Source organism: Crinia signifera, chromosome 4, assembly GCF_055691185.1.
Source record: "Crinia signifera chromosome 4, ASM5569118v1, whole genome shotgun sequence".
Taxonomy (NCBI): domain Eukaryota; kingdom Metazoa; phylum Chordata; class Amphibia; order Anura; family Myobatrachidae; genus Crinia; species Crinia signifera.
The window spans coordinates 264414626-264429803 of record NC_139220.1 but is presented as its reverse complement, the minus strand read 5'-3'; positions in this window follow the sequence as shown (position 1 = coordinate 264429803).

The following is a 15178-nucleotide window of genomic DNA, read 5'->3' as shown; positions in this document are numbered from 1 at the left end:
GTGCCCGGTGATGGGGGCCATGGGCCTAGTGCCCGGCTAATAAGGGCCAATGGGCCTACTGCCCGATACAGGGCCCCAGGGGGAAGGAGCCAAGGCCCAACTAAACACTACGGGCCAGGAGGGCCCAACTACATGATCACAGGGCCAGGAGGGCCCAACAATTAATTGCCCATGGGCCGAGAGGGTCCGACTATAATACCCACAGGCCAGAAGGGCCTGACACTGACCACGGACCCAGTGGAGGAGGGTAAGTGGCCCCGGGGCCATTTACCTGATGCTGGGAGGGGCTGCCATCTTCCTTCTTCTGCCACTGGCCTGTCCTGGCCAGCGGCGGCGCCTCTTCTTCTCTGCAGCCAGATGACACCGGTAGATCTTCTTGCTTGATCCCGGCATCCTCCTGTGTCTGCCGCGGTCGACAGGGTCCTTCTCCTCTTCGCTGCCGTCTTCTTTCTCTAGTGCCATCTTCTTTCTTCTGCCAGGGCGCTCCTGCTCTCCTCCGGCGGGGGACTTTCTCCTTTGCCCTCCCGTCGGCGTCTGAGGTCTGGGGCCAAGTACAGCGTGGCAAGCTCTGATTGGCTCACCGCGACCGGTTTCTATTGGCTGCCGATTCAGGAGCCGTGATTGGCTCCCGAAGGGCGCCATTGTTTAAACGACGTGGGCGGCATTTTCCATTGGCGGCCTTAATGGCACCAACTTCAAACAGCTGCCCCGCCAATCTCCGCCGTACTGGCAGCGCTGGGATCAGAGCCTTGATCCCAGCGCTGTCCCTCTCCACCGCTGCCCATTTTATAGGTGCAGGGATCAAACAACTGATTCCTGTGCTGGGGAAAGCTGTGTCCTGTGAAGGCTAGCCAGGCCTCCCTATGCTCATTTGTATTGATTCCTTGCCTTTAGTATATGTGTTTTTAATACATTGTGTATATGTTGTCCTGGTTACGGTGATGTCACTCTGTTCAGCTAAAGAGGGAGGAGGGAGGCCTGGCTAGCGGCGCATTGTGCAGATGACAAATGTCGTCAGCGTGATTGCCACATGCACACCACCACGCTGATTCACTGGTTATTTAAGGTGAGCTTGTATGTGTATGATTTTGTACCTGATGACAATATCGAATTGATATTGAAACAGTGACTTCAATAAAAGCTTTATTTTTTTGAATACTGACTTTGGAGTGCTGCACATTCCAGTGATCTACATAACCCTCTTTGTGCGGGCACCCATACAAGTAACATTGAAGGAGGATGTGCCGGGCATACTCGTCTACTCATATACGGTCCAAGTAAAGAGCACTCTGGAGACTTCACAGCAAGTTCAACAAGTCCCTTCCTCAGATACATATATATATATATATAGCGTGGGGGGGGACGGTGGCACTCGCGGTAGTGGAATAAACACACAGAGGCAGTAATATCCCAACGTTTCGTGGCCGTGTCGCCACTTTATCAAGGTGCACCTTGATAAAGTGGCGACACGGCCACGAAACGTTGGGATATTACTGCCTCTGTGTGTTTATTCCACTACCGCGAGTGCCACCGTCCCCCCCACGCTGTACATTCTTGTCTCCATACCGGAGCCAAGCTACGGAGGGCACCGCCGTTCTTTATTGCATCCCCGCTGGGACCTGTGCATCTTTTGGAGTGCCGGCCCGTCTCCTATATATATATATATATATATATATATATATATATAGAAGTCCAAGAACAAGGCACTCACCAGACTTTTTCAAATGCAAAAGTGCTTTTTATTCCTTAAAATGACTGCATAATTCCAACGTTTCGGACCTCCTCAGGGCCCATAGTCATGGCACAGTCCATCAGTAGAGACCCAAGTAGCAGATGGACTGTGCCATGACTAAGGGCCCTGAGGAGGTCCGAAACGTTGGAATTATGCAGTCATTTTAAGGAATAAAAAGCACTTTTGCATTTGAAAAAGTCTGGTGAGTGCCTTGTTCTTGGACTTCTATACAAGCCGTTCTGGCATCTACACGTAGCACCCCAGCGACAATTACAAGGATTTACTGTGAGTGCACTGGGAAGAGACACATATATATATATATATATATATATATATATATATATAGTCTCGTAGGAAGGAACAGACAGCGGCACTCCAAGGGTTTTCAACAGCGTGTATTAAAGCAAACCAACGTTTCGGGGTATCATTCACTCCTTTGTCAAGGTTTAAGTGCAATAACCGTTACTGCACTTAAACCTTGACAAAGGGGTGAATGATACCCCGAAACGTTGGTTTGCTTTAATACACGCTGTTGAAAACCGTTGGAGTGCCGCTGTCTGTTCCTTCCTACGAGACTACCTGTTTGTTCCAGAAGGCACCCAGGTACTGAATACCAGCTGAGGGAGTGCCAGGCCGTCTACCTCTCTCTCTCTCTCTCTCTCTCTCTCTCTCCATCTATATATATATATATATATATATATATATATATATATATATATATATATAAATTGCATTAGAGAGCCAGCAACATCAAGGTAACAAAAAGCATTTATTGGAGGCATATAAAAAGTGCAAAAAATCGGACAAAGAGCCAGTTAAAAAGCAGAGGAGACTACTACTTATCATGACAGCATGGAGAATTATCACCGGTATCAAGCATGGTCTCACTCCACCAGTCAGTCATAGCACCCGACAGGCTGTTTCGGTGCTAACAACAGCACCTTAATCATGGGCAAAAGACTGAAAGCATCCATGCTCATATATATACCCCCACAGGCTAATAAGCCTGATTGTACTCACCTGCCACGCTGGGCGTCTGTAACCAGCACAGCTGCTGGACCCTGATGTGCGTCACAGTCGCCCTGACAACGCTGGACGCCGGACAGCACACAACAGGAAACAGACAAAAACAAAACCCGGAAGTGCGTCACGGCGTCATAGCAACGCTAGACGCTGGACGCTGGGACCCAATAATGTAAACACTGTGATGCCTGAACGTGCATCACTGGTCACATGACCGCAACAGTCAGCACCAAGCGCGGGTCAGCTGACCTAAGCGCTGTGCTATAGGTAACCATGGCAATAATGGCAATAACAACGGGCGAGAGGAACGCATATTGGCACACTGAAATAGGAAAATACAAAAAAGTTAATTAAACTGCGTGCAACGCCGTAGTATCAGTAGTGTTAATATGGGTCAAAAAATGGCAAGTGGCACAAGGGGCATATATATGGCATGGCTGATATGGGGGATATACAATACAACAGACAGACACACATACACACACACACAAAGACACATAAAGCAAAAAAGCAAAATACAGAACCATAGCACATAAGGCCACCGTCCGAAAGATAGAGGAAGCAGCATCAAGTTTACAAAATATGGCACAAAAAATGCACAGAATGCAATCTAGCTAAAGCAATAATATAAGCCTGTAGGACACCACACTCAAGTAACTGCTGCTTCTATAAGAAGCAGTGTAGCGATTGGTATTCATTTAAGCCGTTGGGGGTGGTACATTTGAGGCGGTGAATCCACAGACACTCACGCTGTAGAAGTAATTTATTGCGATCCCCCCACATCTCAGCGGGGGTATTTGATCAATGGGCATTACACAAAAGTCCTTCATAGAATGTTTCACGGTGGCGAAGTGCCGAGCCACTGGAGGAGTATAGGTGTCTATTTTGGAGAAGGCTTTCTTTATATAAGAGCGGTGAGCCGCGACACGTTCTTTCAATAATCTCATGGTTTTACCCACATATACCATTTGGCATGGGCACACAATAGCATAAATGACATAACGACTATCACAATTGAGATGATATCGTATGTCATAAGAACGTCCTGATGCTGGATCAACAAACTTATCTCCCAATTTCAGGAACTGGCAATTGACACAACCGTGACATTTGGTCACTCCCATCTGCTTCTTCAACCACGATGGATTTTTGATGGGTCCAATATCTGAGGGTGCAAGTACATCCCTAAGGTTGCGACTCCTTTTAAAACAGAAAAGAGGAGCCTGTTGGCAAAAACGTCCCATTGTGGTGTCCGATTGCACTATATGCCAATGCTTCAGCACCATCTTGCGAATGTGTGCTGAAGCAATCGAGTAAGTACTCGAAAAAATAAGTCTGTTGTTATCCAACTTCTTATCTCGTTTGTTGAACGTTTGGTCACGAGGGATCTCCAAACAATGTGTCACCGCTTCCGCAACTTCTTTCTCGTTATAACCACGTTGTAGGAAACGAGAGCCCATATCCGAGAGTGCTTGTGGCAGAGTGTCTCTATCAGAAGTTATACGTGCCACCCTAAGTAGCTGTGACATAGGTAATCCCCTCTTAAGGGGTAGCGGGTGGAAAGAGTCGGCTGCCAATAAGGAATTCTTATCCGTTGGCTTTCTAAAGATAGAGGTTTGGACCCCATCCAAAGTCCGTGTCACACATACATCTAAGTAGCTTATAGTAGTTTCACTAAATGAAACTGTAAACTTGATAGTGGTGCCCAAGCCATTAAGGACATCAATGAACTCCGTCAGCGCCTGCACACCCCCAGTCCACACCAAAAATAAATCGTCGATGTAACGAACATAAAAATGAATACATTTGGAAAAAATGGGGTTCGTCATGATATGTTGTTTTTCATATAAACTCATAAATAAATTAGCATAAGAGGGCGCCATGTTAGACCCCATGGCGGTCCCTCTTAGCTGCAAATAAAAAGAGTTCTGGAACAAAAAATAATTCTTCTTCAAAATAATATCCATAAGTAACAACAGAAACTTAACTGATGGACCAACATAGTGTGGACTGGAGGCTAGCAGAGCGCGGACAGAGTCCATCCCATCCTCATGCATTATATTAGTGTACAGGCTTGCTATATCTAGAGTCACCAGCAGGCTAGACTCGGGTAAAGTGCCAAGTGCTTCCAATTTTTTAATAAAATCATTGAAATCCTGTAAAAAATAATCAATGTGTTGTACAACCGGCTGCAACCAAAAATCTACAAACTGGGACAAGGGCTGAAATAAAGAACCAACTGATGAAATTATGGGTCTGCCTGGTGGCTTAACAAGTGTCTTGTGAACTTTGGGCAGAACATAAATCAAAGGGGTCCTAGGATGTGACTGTGTGAGAAACTCAGAGGTAGGTTCATCAATATAGCCGTTCGCGAGGCCTAATTTAATGACAGCATCTATCTCCTTTTTATAGGAGTACGTGGGGTCATATGTGAGTAATTTGTAACACTCAATGTCTGATAACTGTCTCTCAATCTCGGAGACATAATCACTCCTATTGAGCAAAACAATCCCGCCCCCCTTATCGGAGGGATGGATGACCACCGACAGGTTCTCTCTCAAAGAGTTTACTGCCAGATTCTCCTCTTTGGTGAGGTTGGAGTACGAAACCTTCTGTGTATCGATAAAACTAGATACATCCCGTCTCACTAATCGGACAAAAGTCTCGATAGAGGGGTTAGTACCTGGAGGGTCAAAAGTACTCGCAGGTTTGAATTTACTGGGCACATGAGTAGACTCTGATTTTTTAGAGAAAAAATCTCTTAATTTGAGTAATCTGTGGAACCTGAAAAGTTCAGTTTCAAACTCGAAAGATGACTGTCTATAGGTTCTCACGAATGACAACCCCTTAGATAATACCGCCATTTCGGTGGCTGTGGGGTTATAGTCAGACAAATTGAATACAATTATGTCCTGATTTTTCTTACTGGGTTTCTTCGCACGCCGTCTGGCTCCTCCCCTTCTACAGGGTTTCTTTTTGAATTTTGATTTATTTTCTTTGTAGTATGTTTCCCTAAAAAAGGGGGGCCTGTACGAGATTGTTCAGAGTCGCTTGCCGATGTATCAATTTCTGAAAAATCACGATTGGCACGGTCTCGTCTAAACCTGCTGGTGTTACGCCAAGGAGGTCTATGATCACCACCCTGGAGCCAATAGTAAACACGCTGCTCCTTATAATCCTCCTTCACGGTCTTATACTTGCCTTTTTTGAAGGCTAGTAGTTCTGAATGAAAAAGGGCTAGGTTATTCTCAATTTTGGATACCCAATCAGTTTCAGCATCCGTTCTGAGAATATCCAAACCCTTAGACTCACAATCTGAGATTTCTTTATCTAGGGTTTCAAGGTCACTGTTAACCTGATCTATGACCAGTATCATTAATTGGAATGAACAATCGTTGAGTAGCTGACACCACTGTTTACAAAAACTAGGGTCAGATCTACCGATTGTCGGCTGGTTCTTAATTCGGAAGACCCTAGGCACTAGTTTCTCCTTGAAATACTGTCAGAGGGTTAGACCGTGTAGATGCAACTCCACACGTCGCCTCTTCAGTTTAACCAGATCTGAGAATACTTCTGACGGGCTATCCACATTGAAAGCCAATGCTGCTGTGTCATCAAACAGGATCCGTGATATATCCTTAGCATTGAACCTTTTGGTTTCAGTGAGATCAATGTGAGCGCTGGCTGTGTCCTCCATGTGTATGGATCCGTATCCACTGAAGACGTATATCCCACAGATCAGAGCAAAAAAGTTCAGTTTCAAACTCGAAAGATGACTGTCTATAGGTTCTCACGAACGACAACCCCTTAGATAATACCGCTATTTCGGTGGCTGTGGGGTTATAGTCAGACAAATTGAATACAATTATGTCCTGATTTTCCTTATTGGGTTTCTTCGCACGCCGTCTGGCTCCTCCCCTTCTACAGGGTTTCTTTTTGAATTTTGATTTCTTTTCTTTGTAGTATGTTTCCCTAAAAAAAGGGGGGCCTGTACGAGATTGTTCAGAGTCGCTTGCCGATGTATCAATTTCTGAAAAATCACGATTGGCACGGTCTCGAGTAAACCTGTTGGTGTTACGCCAAGGAGGTCTATGATCACCACCCTGGAGCCAATAGTAAACACGCTGCTCCTTATAATCCTCCTTCACGGTCTTATACTTGCCTTTTTTGAAGGCTAGTAGTTCTGAATGAAAAAGGGCTAGGTTATTCTCAATTTTGGATACCCAATTAGCCTGTGGGGGTATATATATGAGCATGGATGCTTTCAGTCTTTTGCCCATGATTAAGGTGCTGTTGTTAGTACCGAAACAGCCTGTCGGGTGCTATGACTGACTGGTGGAGTGAGACCATGCTTGATACCGGTAATAATTCTCCATGCTGTCATGAAAAGTAGTAGTCTCCTCTGCTTTTTAACTGGCTCTTTGTCCGATTTTTTGCACTTTATATGCCTCCAACAAATGCTTTTTGTTACCTTGATGTTGCTGGCTCTCTAATGCAATTTTTGTGTTACACCATTTTATGAGCTTCAGCACTCCCTTCTACTAAAGGAGTTAGTGTGTGCAGCCTTGTCTCATGGTTATGCTATATATATATATATATATATATATATATATATATATATATATATATATATATATATATATATATATATATATATATATATATATATACATACATATATATATATATATATATATATATATATATATACACTGTATAATAGAATACTACTACTACAAGCTACTGGAGAGACTTGTCTACTCTCGCCTCACAAACTTTCTTAACTCTAACACCCTATTAGACCCACTTCAGTCAGGTTTTCGCTCTCAACACTCCACTGAGACAGCACTGACTAAAGTGGTGAATGATCTGGTAACGGCTAAGTCTAAAGGCCATTACTCACTACTTATTCTTCTTGATCTTTCTGCTGCCTTTGACACCGTCGATCACTCTCTTCTCTTACAAACACTACACTCCCTAGGTCTTAATGATACAGCCCTTTCCTGGTTCACATCTTACCTATCTGATCGCTCTTTCAGTGTTCGCTTCTCTAACTCTACTTCCTCTTCATTACCTCTGTTAGTCGGAGTTCCGCAAGGTTCAGTCTTAGGTCCTCTGCTCTTCTCAATCTATACCTCCTCTCTTGGCAAACTAATCAGCTCTTTCGGATTTCAGTATCACTTGTATGCTGATGATACTCAAATCTATCTATCAACCCCAGAGTTGTCACCAGTGGTTTTGGGTCGAGTTTCTGATTGTCTCTCTGCCATCTCATCTTGGATGTCTTGTCGCCAACTCAAACTCAATATTTCCAAAACGGAATTACTTATATTCCCGCCAACTAAGAACAGTTACCATCCTGACATCTCTATCGCTGTTGACAACTCGATAATCTACCCTTCCCCACAAGCTCGTTGCTTGGGGGTCATCCTCGACTCTGAACTGTCCTTTCTTCCCCACATTCAATCTGTCTCCAAATCATGTTACATGCATCTAAAAAACATATCCAAAATACGACCCTATCTCACACAAGACACTACCAAATCTCTTATCCATGCACTCATTATATCCCGCATTGATTATTGCAATAGTCTCCTAACTGGTCTTCCCAAGAACAGACTCTCACCACTGCAATCAATTTTAAATGCTGCTGCTAGGCTGATCTTCCTTGCAAGACGCTCATCGTCTGCTGATCCGCTCTGCCAGTCCCTCCATTGGTTGCCTGTATATTACCGTATTCAATATAAAACACTTCTACTTGCTTATAAAGCTATTAACCATACTGCACCAGCATATATCTCTGCACTTATCACAAAATATCTCCCATCTCGACCACTACGCTCTACACAAGATCTGCGTCTCTCTTCTGCACGAATCACTAGCTCCCATTCATTATTACAGGACTTTTATCGGGCTGCTCCCATCCTATGGAATGCCCTTCCACGCACATTAAGACTCTCCACCAGTCTCCAAACTTTCAAGCGTTCCTTGAAAACTCACCTCTTCAGGCAAGCCTATCATATTTAAGTTCTACATGCATAACCCCCCTAGGCACTTATGTATTATATAGCATCCCTTCTGGACTTGTAACTGCTATGCTATTACTGGTGCCTGTCCTTATGTTTCCCCCCTATATCCCTATAGATTGTAAGCTTGCAGCAGGGCCCTCCTACCTCTGAGTCTGTCTGTTGTTACCCAGTTTGTCTTATCACTGTCTACTATTGTAAAGCGCAACGGAATCTGCTGCGCTATATAAGAAACTGTAAATAAATAAATAAATAAATAATAGGTGGTGAATTGGTCCAAATAACAGTTGACCCAAACTAGCGCTTTAAAAAATTAGAGACTAATATGGACTGTCCGTTGAGTGGAATCTATCCTGTGGGTTAATAAAGAGACCACTAACTTGTTTAATCTGTCAGTTACTGTGTTAAGACCTCATATTCCAAAGCCATAAAATGCAACGTTAGAGATAAAAGTGCAATTAAGTATTCATTGCTTAGCAAATGTAAAATGTAAAATTAATCAAGTGGCCAGTACCTCGCTGCCTGCTCGTTAGCAACAAAATTTGGAATTAATTATCGGAATGGTTACTTTATTGGAACTGAATTTAATTATTATTAAATAGCACGTCGGGGATCCTATATGAAGGTTTTATATGCACGGCAAGGTAAGGAAGAGGCTGTTTTAATTTTCCCGATTAAAAAGCCCACACATTAATTTAAAAAGAATGTATGCATTTGAAAGGTGGAATCAGTGACCAGAATTTTTAATAACCATTGTTTAAGCGTTTTAGCACGAAACCAGCATTGATTCAGGAAATGTTTTAGGGGAGGAAAGATAAGGGAGTAATCAGATATTAGCCGAATAGGGTCTGTTAGCAGAGCAATAGGGATTTGAAATGAATACAGTATCACACCTGACAATTCAAATAAAAATTGTCTGGGAGAGGGACCAATAAGAAAGTTTCCTGTATGCCACCAAACCCAGCCCTATACATAGCCATACTAGGCAAATGGCTAGGGCATTTACAATGCCTAGGGCCATGCAGCTCATACAACTGAGCAATCAACAGCAGGAGCATACTGTGTGGCATTATGTGTATAAGCATCGCTATTACTGTGTGGCATTATGTGTATAAGGTGCACTATTGTTCAGCATAACGTGTATAAATGACACTTATGTGTGACATAACGCGTATAAATGACACTACTGTTTGGGGCAGTGGTAATAAGGAGTAATAAGGAACAATACAGTGTGGTGTAATGTGAATAAGTAATGGGTCAGAGGTGGAGCTAGCGACAGTGCTAGAGGGCACAGCCAAAATCTTGCCTAGGGCATTAAATTAGCTAGGATCAGCTCTGTATGCCTCTCACTAACGCTAAAATTTACGATCGGAATGCCGGCTGTCGGTAATCTGGCTGTGTCATCTCCAGTGATGTTTGGATTCTGCCACCAGTGTTATGGCAAGCTAATCATATCCCATGTGGACAAGTAGAAATTAATCCTGACCTGTACTATATTACTTAACGGAAGGATGACATAATGGGGGAAATTTACCAATATGAAAAACCTAGTTTTTCGTATTGGTATTTCCCCTACGGCTGCATACGACTGTTTGAGTCGTATGCAAAGTCGTGTTCCGGAGGGGAAATTACAAAGCAGTCAGATACGACTGCTTTGTAACCCTCCGATGTCGTATTCATTTGTATTAGCTGGCCATATATACGGCCGCTAATACGAATTTTTCTAGCAGTCTGCACGGATCAGTCAGATCCGTGCAGGCTGCAGTGTGTAAAAAAAAAAATAGAAAAATAAATAAATTTAAAAAAAAATTGGCGTGGGGTCCCCCCCACAGCTGTAACCAGCACCAGGCTGAAGGAGCCGGGGCCGGTAATTAAAAATCAGGGAACCCGACAAATAGGGGTTCCCCGATTTTTAACAACCAGCCCCAGGCTCCAGGTCCGGGGCTGGTTCCCAAAATACGGGGGACAAAATGACTAGGGGTCCCCCGTATTTCAAGCCAGCAGGGTAATGCCACAGCCGGGGGACAATTATGATATAAGGTCCCGCAGCCAAAACATTAACCCCCTGACCGGTCAGCCTGGCCAGGGGCCCTGGGGGAGTGGGGACCCCCCCAATGAAGGGGTCCCCCCCTCCAGGACTTACCTGACCAGGCTGAAGCCTGGTACTGTCCCCGATGCCCCTGGGCGGTGGGCATCGGGCTGATTATGGTGTAAAAAAAAAAGATTAAGCTATTGTTTTTTACTGTGGCACTACAAGTGCCAGCAAGCCTCCCCAGCAAGCTGGGACTTGGAGAACCACAAGTCCCAGCCTGCTGGGCATTAAAGGGCCCGCTGGCACTTGTAGTTCCACAGTTAAAAAAAATAGTACACAAAACACACTGACACACATTTTAAATAAAACTTTAATGCATACAAAGCCCACACATACTAATACTTACCTATCTTCTTTCCGTAGGTAGCCCTGGTCCTGATGTCCTGTGTCGTCTTCGGGATCCATGTCGACGTCCTTCTTCATGTCGACGTCGCTGTCGGCGATGGTGTCCCCGTTCGGATCCGACGAAATCCATGGAGGAAGCTGTGGAAGGAAACCATACTCACCTGTCCCAGCGCGACGTAGTCCAGGTAAGTGTCTTGGCAAAAAAACAAACCGACACCCCGAAACCAGCCGGACAGAGAGCCGCACAGTGTTTGTTTACATCGTGCGGCTCCGCCTCCCGAATGCCGCTATTGGCCAATAGCAGCATTCGGGAGGCAGAGCCGCACGATGTACACAAACACCGTGCGGCTCCCTCTGTCCGGCTGGATTCGGGCTGTCGGTTTGTTTTTTTGCCAAGACACTTACCTGGACTACGTTGCGCTGGGACAGGTGAGTATGGTTTCCTTCCACAGCTTCCTCCATGGATTTCGTCGGATCCGAACGGGGACACCATCGCCGACAGCGACGTCGACATGAAGAAGGACGTCGACATGGATCCCGAAGACGACACAGGACATCAGGACCAGGGCTACCTACGGAAAGAAGATAGGTAAGTATTAGTATGTGTGGGCTTTGTATGTATTAAAGTTTTATTTAAAATGTGTATCAGTGTGTTTTGTGTACTATTTTTTTAACTGTGGAACTACAAGTGCCAGCGGGCCCTTTAATGCCCAGCAGGCTGGGACTTGTGGTTCTCCAAGTCCCAGCTTGCTGGGGAGGCTTGCTGGCACTTGTAGTGCCACAGTAAAAAACAATAGTTTAATCTTTTTTTTTACACCATAATCAGCCCGATGCCCACCGCCCAGGGGCATCGGGGACAGTACCAGGCTTCAGCCTGGTCAGGTAAGTCCTGGAGGGGGGGGACCCCTTCATTGGGGGGGTCCCCACTCCCCCAGGGCCCCTGGCCAGGCTGACCGGTCAGGGGGTTAATGTTTTGGCCGCGGGACCTTATATCAAAAGTGTCCCCCGGCTGTGACATTACCCTGCTGGCTGGTTGTGCCTGGGGCTGGTTCTTGAAATACGGGGGATCCCTAGTCATTTTGTCCCCCGTATTTTGGGAACCAGCCCCGGACCTGGAGCCTGGGGCTGGTTGTTAAAAATCGGGGAACCCCTATTTGTCGGGTTCCCTGATTTTTAATTACCGGCCCCGGCTCCTTCAGCCTGGTGCTGGTTACGGCTGTGGGGGGGACCCCACGCCGATTTTTTTTTTTATTTATTTATTTAATTTTTCTATTTTTTTACACTGAAGCCTGCACGGATCTGACTGATCCGTGCAGGCTTAAAGCAAATACGACAGGGAAAGGAAGGTGTATTTTCCTGTCGTATTTGCGTGGGTGTTTCACACCACTTAGCAGCCGTATTATCCATACGGCTGCTTAGTAAATCAGGAATCACCATTCTTTTGAATGCTGATTTCTGTTGTATTTTATCGATGGTGTAGGACATTCGTATTTGTAAATACAAATACGAATGTTCCATCTTTAGGAATACGAATTGTTGTATTTTCGGGATTGTAAATCCCGAAAATACAAATTCGTAAAAAAAAGGTGTATTTCTCCCTACGAATACACCTTTTTTCTACGAATCCATTTTGGTAAATGTCCCCCAATATATCTTTTTCTGAAATTCTCAATAAGGTACTTTTGGCCTAGGGGTGCTGTGAAAGAAATCATGATACTTTAGGGTGTTTGAAAAAGTTTGTGAACCCCTGGTATAAAGTGATCTGTGTCAGAAATGTTTTGGTTAATAGAGTTCAACCAACTTAAACTTTAAATTACGTGAAAAAGAAATGTCATTGTGTTTTGTCATACATTCCTTGTTCCCTAGTTGTGGGGTTGTGGCTTCCCTGTGCTGTGAAGAAAGGAAGGAATCCTTGGAAAGCACTGACTGACAGTGGCAAATGCAGGATTTTTAAAGGGGGGTTTCCAAATGTAATCCAAAATCTCCCAATCTGCAGTGCATTGAAGTAAGTATGGGAGTCTGGGGGAGTGGTAACAGCCCTGAAAATTGGCAATGAGTTCCAGAATTTTACTGCTGTAATGGTGAAGAATCCTCATTCAGTATGGAATTTCTTTTCCTCGAGCCTCAGTACATGCCCGCGTGTCCTAAGTATAGGCCTCTTAGTGGTCAAATAATCTCCCAGTTCCATATGATTTCCAATCATGTATTTAAACATACTAATCATATCACCTCTCAACCTCCGTTTCTCCAGTGAAAACATATTCAGCCAGGTTAACCTATCTTTATATTCTAGTGACTCAAGACCTTTTACTAGCTTATTCGGCCTTCTCTGTACCTGTTCCAATTCATTTATGTCCTAGGGTGCGGTGGCAAGAACTGAACTCAATACTCCAAGTGAGGTCCTACCAATGCCTTGTAAAGAGGCACTATCATATTGGCATCCCTTGAATCCAGCCCCTTTTAATGCATGCCAATGTCCTGTTTGCTTTTGCTGCTGCACTTGAGCAGTGTGCACTATTACCCAATTTCTCATCTATGATGACCCCCAAGTTCTTCTCTACAGCAGAATTTCCTATAATAACTCCATATAGCCTATAAGTAGCTTGTTCATTTTGTTCCCATAATGAATTACTTTACATTTTTCAACGTTAAACTGCATTTTCCACCTTTCCGCACACCTTTCCAGTTTATTTAAGTCACTTTGTAGTGTTTCCACGTCCTCTCCTGAGTTAATGTCCTTACTCAATTTTGTGTCCTCTGCAAATATTGCAATTTTACTCACTATGTCACTTCCAATATCATTAATGAATATATTAAACAAGGTGGATCCCAATATTGAACCTTGTGGGACTCCACTTTTGACCTTACCCCAGCTGGAATGTATGCCATTTACCACCACTCTCTGTCCCCGATTGTGCAACCAGTTTTTAATCCAGAAAGAAAGAATTGTCAGAGCGCAAGTCTGAAATATATACCAATCTTGGAACTACAGCTGTCACTATCAAGGGGATACTTCACCCCTTGAAACACAGAAGACAACCGAGAGAAATTAGAGATAGCGCTGATCCAAGTAACTTTAAATGTATCAAGTTTTAATTTAAAATTGGTACAATTTATTTAATTATACATCAATCACCGTCCGGTATACAAATTATTATACAACCATAAAAATAAAAAATAGAAATAAAAATAGAAATAAGAATGCAGATAAAAAATGGGGATGGGGTTGGGATGGGACTGTCCCTTTAAGGGTAATAATGCGTGTTGATTATCCCAACAATGGTTAGTAGGCTGAATGGTATGTTTTATGGCAGCCTATATGAGGCAGGTTAGTCCAATTAACAACAGGTGGCTCTCTCTCAACTCCTAGATCTTAGTAGGTATTAGCATGCATTATCCAGTAGGTATTATACCAAGTTTACATTATCCAGTAGGTATTATACAAAGTTAATGCATGCTAATACCTACTAACATCTAGGAGCTGAGAGAGAGCCACCTGTTGTTAATTGGACTAACCTGCCTCATATAGGCTGCCATAAAACATACCATTCAGCCTACTAACCATTGTTGGGATAATCAACATACATTATTACCCTTAAAGGGACAGTCCCATCCCAACCCCATCCCCATTTTTTATCTGCATTCTTATTTCTATTTTTATTTATATTTTTTATTTTTATGGTTGTATAATAATTTGTATACCGGCCGGTGATTGATGTATAATTAAATAAATTGTACCAATTTTAAATTAAAACTTGATACATTTAAATTTACTTGGATCAGCGCTATCTCTAATTTCTCTCGGCAGTTTTTAATCCACTTACAAATTTTATCTCCTAACCCTAAATGACCTAGTTTTATTAATAACCTTTTATGAGGCACCGTGTCAAAAGCTTTAGTGAAATCAAGCAGTACTTCATCAACAGGGGGAAGAAGCTGGTACACTGGGCATGTGCAACA